Source organism: Apis florea, unplaced genomic scaffold, assembly GCF_048593485.1.
Source record: "Apis florea isolate Af1SG1 unplaced genomic scaffold, ASM4859348v1 contig_3203_pilon, whole genome shotgun sequence".
Classification (NCBI taxonomy): Eukaryota; Metazoa; Arthropoda; class Insecta; order Hymenoptera; family Apidae; genus Apis; species Apis florea.
This window is the reverse complement of record NW_028256723.1, coordinates 5,448,584-5,456,177: the sequence shown is the minus strand read 5'-3', so window position 1 is coordinate 5,456,177 and position 7,594 is coordinate 5,448,584. Positions and strand designations below refer to the sequence as shown.

General features: G+C 35.9%; 1 protein-coding gene and 1 long non-coding RNA gene across 10 annotated transcripts in view; one reads left to right on the top strand and one right to left on the bottom strand.

The window, feature by feature from the left end:
* The window catches only part of LOC116414448 (uncharacterized), a 169,354-nt gene that overhangs the window by 119,440 nt on the left and 42,320 nt on the right, over window positions 1-7,594 (top strand). The window lies entirely within an intron of this gene.
* On the bottom strand, window positions 1,427-6,575 carry LOC105735506 (uncharacterized). 6 transcript variants are annotated; one of them, XR_015293015.1, is made up of 6 exons: window positions 6,046-6,575; window positions 5,696-5,899; window positions 4,904-5,465; window positions 4,004-4,834; window positions 2,887-3,882; window positions 1,427-2,678 (listed from the first exon to the last, which is right to left on the bottom strand). It is a non-coding gene; the product is annotated as an uncharacterized LOC105735506 (long non-coding RNA). The 6 variants fall into 6 exon arrangements; XR_015293016.1 differs by having other exon boundaries at window positions 2,887-3,701; XR_015293019.1 differs by having other exon boundaries at window positions 2,887-3,353; window positions 3,482-4,834; window positions 5,696-6,575.

Sequence of the window (7,594 nt, the reverse complement as noted above, 5' to 3'; positions counted from 1 at the left end):
AACAAAATTTTATTCGACCAATGGATCGCATGCGACGAAGTTGAGAGGTCGGTGATTTCCCGAGTAAATTGCGCATTTGCACCACGCATCACGACTCCCCGGGGCATATGATTGCGCACGCGCGGATCGTGGAATTTCCGTAGACTCGCGGCGTCTAAACCGATACTATACGCGTCTCTATGGACACGTTACATCGCTATCTTAATAAAGCGCAGATATACGGTAATCTTTTCAAGTTATACGCCAGCACGAAACAAACATTAAAGAATATAGTAGCTGGCATCAATTTATAGTCCTAGTTCGGGATCGATCGAATCCGATATTAATAATGTACGCAGAAAATAATTCTAGTCGAAGATTCTAGATTTCGTTAATCCATATACGATATATAATATATCTTGTATATATCTTAGCCGCTTTTAACCTCTCTGGGTGTAAATGCATGATGTTTTAATGAGATTAAAGATTTAAAAAAAAAAAAAAAATTATATATATATATTTATTCTGTTCAATAATTACGAAATTAAAATTTTTGTCAAATAATTTGTTGTATAATCGATCAAATCATTCACTATTGATAGTACTATTGATAATGTATATATTCTTTTCATGTGAACTGATTCGAAATGGCAGCATGTAAAACTGGCAATCGCGAAATATCAAATGAAGACGGCTTAACACGTTACGTGAACCATTAACGTTGCATGACAGGAGCCGATTACATTTTGTGTTACGCGTGTTTTGGCGTAATTGACGCACGGCAACAATATAGTCCTTATTATGACAATTACAAGCGATGCTTGATTTCACAGCATGGCTTCCTTGTAATTGGATTTGTTGGCTGTGAATCCTCGGTTACTGCTTCACTCTTGTAATAATATTCTTTGAATCTATTCTTAGATCGAATGATGTAACGAAGAGAAATCTTAAGTTTTGTATATTATTTTTGCAATAATATTTATTTGTTATTGTCATCAAAGTAAAGTTAGATAGGATTCACCTATACATAATCGCTGAAAATTCTGTTACTATGACACATGCTTTAATTGCACCTAACGTTCTAATGACTATCATAATACAATGCAATGCAACTTGTTCAATAAGCTTTTGCCAAGATAATTTATCGATTCGCCCACGTAAGCCGGGATTCCATTAGTAACTTATTATTAGCAGTCTAGATGCTAGAATCGAGTGCAAGAAATCACATCACCGACGACAACGCCACCAACGATGACAATAACGACACATCGATCAAAATGGCGACACGTTCGCGTGCGTTTCAAAACATTAGTTTCATAATAAAGTCATTAAGACAGAGTATTTACCGAGTAGAAGTTTGTTTGTTGTTGAGAAATATTTAAGTTATAAGATCTTCGTTCCATAAACTAAAGGAGGAATTATACCTATTTCATATATATAGAGCATATAAAGAGCAGAGAAATATTTATATATTTATATAAATATTATATAAATATATATATTATTTATTTTAATCAATTACAAAAAAGAAAAAAATATTTCATTTCGAAGCATAAAATCAAATTGTAATTCAAAAGCATCATCTAAAAATAATTCTTGTTGGCAATTTTCCATTGTCAACATTCCAAACGTTTCACATTATGACATCAGGCTATACAAATTACTATAGAACTATCAAGAAAAACAGGCGTTAATAATCCAACAGTGGACCGACATATCCGTGACGCAGACGAAGTGCAAAAGCTAGCCTACTCAATGCGATTACGTAACGAAAATGATCCTTTCCCAGACAGTGCTATAACGTGCAACATTTCACTGTCCTAATCCCACGAGGTATTAAAACCTGATATTCGATTGAATTCATGTAATGATCTATTCGATGATTCTACTATATTAAAAATATAATTCTCACTCATAATCATAATTAATATATTATTATTATATTATATATATATATTGCTTGTATTAACCTCAATTTTAATAATATATATGTATGTATGTATAATTATAAAATCTGAAATATTAACAATATAGATAACGAGTTAACTCGACTTTCTCAATCAACAGAGATAAGTTAGATAAAAATTATTAAATTAAAAATCAGCAAATATTCATCCTGTATACCACAATCATAATGTTCCAGGCAATCAGCTTGCATTCTCCTGTGAACGAATCATCGCGAGAAACTGGTAGCACACAGCGTGATTGCATGTTGAAACGCGATGCTTAATTTTATAACGCCGGGCAATGAGTCCGCATTCCATGAAGAGAATTTCCCTATAGGACACCGCCTTGATATCGATTCGTGTCCCCCACAGTTCTTATCGTCGGTACTTTGAAGTTTACGACCGCTGACGAGATTTTTGTCTCGGATAGGTTAATAAAAGTATCCTGTTCCGTATAATCTTTGAGGTAATATTACGGAAGCGCTATATACGTTCCTCACAATGTTGCATGAAAAATCGTGGCATTGGATTTTTGCCGTCAAGTGCAATGTTGTTCACAGGTGGAGTTTCATACAACGATTTAATCCCTATGTACACTCGTCTCTATCAGAAGAGTTTAAAGATAGACGCATGCAATATGATTTCCGTTTTACTTCCTTGTTATCTTATATTTTCCTTTCTACCACTGGTATCTTGCTACTAATGATTTCATATCATTTCTGTTTCCTCTCTTTTCTAATTATCACTGATACTCTGCAAATAAAAATATTAACTCGTAATATAGGAAAATTAAATGCTTCGTGAATCATAACTTTTATCATATTAATGATATTATAAAATTAAACGCTAAATGAAAATTATACAATTACTTATGTTAAAAAAGAATTTTATTCTTATATTATTTAAAATATGTTAATTTTAAATTCTCGAAAAGTTCTTCAATTTGCATTGTTAACTTAACCTTAAAAAGTCGTTCCAATAATCCGCTTTTCGCATAATTCCAATGAGTTCTATCTACTCGAACAAAGTAGATAAAAGAGCTTGGCGATGATCTAGTCGAGTATCGCTAAATTGACGCTGATTCGCAGTAAATTACACGGTCGGTTGCGCACCAGTGTCTCCGAAATCGTGACCGTAACCGTGGAGAGACCGTGCCGCGATAAGAGTGCGGCTACGACTAATGGCGAGTACGAGAGATCCTCACTGCGTGCGTATCATGTTATTAATCGTTGGCACTTTCAGCTCGGCTGCTCGAAGCAGCGATCCGTGCGGACAAAAGGAACAGGAATATCGTAGCCTTGTGGTGCACCGGGTGAACTCTCCTTCGTCTTCGATTTTAATTAATCCTTTTCCGTTGAGGTTATGTTCGATATTTCACTTGAATTATCTATACGTATAATATCCAATTCTCGAAAACATTTTGTAATTCTGTTTTAATCAAAATCAAAATTTCAATCAAATCGCAATGTTAAAAATATACGTAAATTGAAATGGATGTATTATTATATATTATTGATATATTGAAGAATGAAAAATAGTGGAACGGTGAACATAACCATTGAACTGAATCGAATCGTGTCCTTAAGATCAATTGACGATCCAGAGAAAGTGTTTCGAATAGAATGACTCTTGAAGAGTACCGGTTCTCCCTCACTATTTTATCCGCGCTCGGCCGAGCACTGATGCAACGCCTACACAAATTTGCTGTGGGTGGTCGGATTTTCCAAATCCACTTTTTCCAAATAGTTGTTCATCACCTGTTCTTAATAGATATTTCTGTAAAAGATATTATTTTATGAATCGTGATAGTATATTTTTGAAAGTTTGGATAAAAAGTATAAGAATAGCAGAATGTTTAAACAAGTATGAATATCATTTAATTATAATTCGTATAGAAGATAATTTGACGAGTATTTTTTTCTTCTAGTTATAAAAGACCATCCCTTTTCCATTAATCCTATAACAATAAGTTTCAATAATTAATAAATAAGTGTTGCTTTTAACATAAAGATATATATTTTAAGAAATATGAGAACGCGAAGACAGTTATAAAAATAAATCAATAGTATTATACGTACAATAAAGATATAATCATGTAAACGTCGATTGGAATACCATCAATTCCATAAATTCCACGATTTAAATCGTTTCCAGTTCAAGCATATCAAGGCATATTACGAATTTCCAATGCTCGTGCAACAGTTTCATACGGTCCATTGCTTTTCCTAATCAAGATGTGATCGATAAGAAAACTCAGCGGTATTCCTAGACCGCTCGACTACACCTCAGTCATTAACCCCGATCGTATAACCTGAAATCTCCATCGTGTGTTGAAAAAATCGCGCGCATGTCCTGGTGAGTTCCTCTTCTCCGTCTCTCCATTTATTAATGCTCATATGGATATCGAGAAAATATCGGGCGTATCGAATAACTCTCAAATAGAGGGAAAACCGGACGCGGACCGTTCCACCGTTCATAAGAAAATCATGTTCGTTACAGGTGTTCGATCGTGTTCCGCCGCGTAATCCGCTCATACGATCTTATCGCGGTGAAATTAACCTACGAGACCCGACGCTGCTCAGTCCACGTGACATCACGGCATACCGCGAGTGCATCCATCGTGACGGAGGAGAGGACATCGAATAACGCGCGTTTTCAAAGAGGTCGACTGGGGCCACTCCTCGATAATTGCCGACTTTGTAACGGGCTCGAGCAGCCGCAATCCTCCTTGACTGCAGCACTACCCGACCGTGATGTTCTATTTGGAAATGTGATTGCAGGTGATCAGTTGATGAGATTCCTAGTTAGATATGTGCTACGCTTTGTATTTCTGTAGAAATAATGTTAAATATTTTATGACGGCGTGGATTTAATATATATGAAATATCTATTAATATTCCAAACTTAACCTAAAATTTTCAATTATAAATTAATTTCTTTCCGTATAGCACGATTCGTATAGAACAAAATGTTCCTACCACTAAATATCTCTCAGCTATGCTACAGGATTCGATGCGTTGAGCAGGTCCAACCAAGCAGACGATTAATTTGTCATTCTCGGCCGTGTAACATTCGTGTTCCTCGAGCCGCTTGGCACGACCGAGTGATATTATACGCGTGCGCCAACGATTCCTCATATTACGCGGTCAAACCATCCGCTATTAATATCGAAATGATTCTCGAGGCGGCGCGCCGGAGGGGTGCGCACGGACCCCACGTTGAGAAACGCCGTGATTAAATGGCCATTTTTTCTCGCAATGATAAAGGACGCCCGGCTCGATTACATTAAAAGCAATAGGACCATCACTGGCCCAGCAATCCACTACTCGAACAGGATCGCCCATCTTCGCGATTCTCTTTTCTTTAGACGATCTTTTTCTTCTTCGTCTTTCTCCTATCCGTGTCGGTTGCTTTGTTCGTTTTTCCTCTTCTCTCAATCTCTCAATATTTTCTGACTATGACGGCTAATGTTGTACGAGCCACGAATAGCTCGTTAGTCAATTAGCCACTTGCTCGCTTTCGTTCAAACATCTGTTTCTCCTGAAAGCCGACGTGCAACTGTGAATCAAGCCATATATTTTTTGAAAGTTTGCTTTTTAAGAGCTTAATAACGATAGAATGACAATAACGATAAATGGATTTGGTGTTTCTCCAACTTTGTTGCTTTTAGGTTATGCACACTTATGATGGTAGAAGGTTAGATAAATTGATGCAAGAGTAATTCTATGATTTAAGAAATGTATATAAATTTTCTAGTATGAGGATATTACGAGAACAGGGAACATTGAGGGAAATCGTGGAGAAATTCCGTGCACTGAGATTCCGGGCCGTGCGTGCAGCTACGCTTGGTATTTTGCACATTCCAACCGCAAGGACTTTGATCCAGCCCTTCCTCATTTTTCCATCTAATACAAATTGCCATCTGTTCACAACCTGACTCCGACTTCCATCTCGTAAACTTTCTCTGTTATCTTCTTAAGCAAAAAATAAAACATTATTTGGAAAATATTTATCGTACATATTTTTATCATTTAAATATCTTATATCAATGCTTCTGTGCAGCAGAGAATTACGATTCAACATAAATTTATTTCAATCATAATCTATTCTATTCCCAAACCTTCTCTATTTCCTTGAACCATTTTCATTTGCAATACCGCTTTCGAATCAATCATCTCCAACACAAAACCACACAAAAATTTCACGGAGATTGACAATTCTCAAAGTGTATCCACAAGAAATGCGATGATCACAGCCGATTCGCAACGAGACGCAGTTCACTTTATTGCTAGTAGTCTAGAAAAGAAACCGAAACGGTTATTAGTAAGAAATTACCGACTAGTCTATTACGATCCACGAAGTGTCGCGTCAATCGCGTGAGAGAACGTCGCTTGCTCGATATGCTCCTCCTGCACAGCAGCGCGAGAAGGAGAAATAAGCGATTCGTTCCTAACTATCAATCTACGCGTGCGCGGTTTCACAGGTTTCAGCCGCACGATACCAATCATTACCAGTCTGGTGACGACATTATGAACCGAAACTAAATCAGCGAACGAGAGTAGTAATTTCTTTCACATACTGTATGTTTTTGATTTGCAAAAACTGTTCTTACTTTCATATCGAAAACAATATTCATTTGATTAAGAATTTATAAAAAAAAATTGAAGAGGTTAGTTTATATTATTGAAGAGATTTTTTCATGCTTGAAATGAAAATAATTATTAGACTTTCGAAATATTTAATTATTTAAAATGAGAGAATGAAGAGGTACTAATTACATTTTCAATCCTTTTGATTGATACAGTAAAGTTTCAAAAATTGGAAATTTTTCAGCTAATTTTATTCACAAATCACGTACTTGAATTGGCCATCAACAATTAGATCTTATTTATCACAAGTAATCCGTAGTATAGTAATCCGATAAGTGTTTCGAGCAAACGTACAAGCTAGATTCGTGTTATCAAAGTGTACTAACCATTTACTGTTGTCAAAGCCGATTGCAGTGCCAATACTTACGACCGGTATAAGAGGACCGGTGCCATTCCGAGATAATCCTCTTACTGGTGGTCCACGAGCGAAACACGGAAACAGTTCTCAGCAGTATCATTCCACGAGAAAAAAGTTCACAGATTAGTCGTAATACTTGGATACAACTTTAAACAGCCTGACACGTCTCGTTATGCTGCTCTATGAAGAAATTATTAAGCTGAAGACGCAGAACGTAGATCTGAAATAAAATACATGTATTCTATTATATATTCTGCACATTTTTATTATAAATTTTGTGAAAAGTTACCTGGTAATAATAATATTTTTCGAATATGTTGAATGTTTTTTTGAAAATTAATTTTTATCGTTTTTAATCGATAAAAAAAATATACTATGTATTATAGAAGGACAATTTTGGTTGAAATAACGAATCCATTAACACAACCCTCTTGTTCCTTCATCCTCACCGACATCTTTATCGATCACGGATAAACCGCAATGGACGAACAATAAACGCTCTTACAAATGAATCTCGACCACGCACTCAACGATAAACGTACTCCACCCCCACGCAGTTACAAGATTTATATTCCATTAGAACCTTTTCTCCTTTTCCTCTGTTCTCCGCCGTATAGTATATACACATCGACCTTTGGAACTTTATTTATCCACTCGCCGTG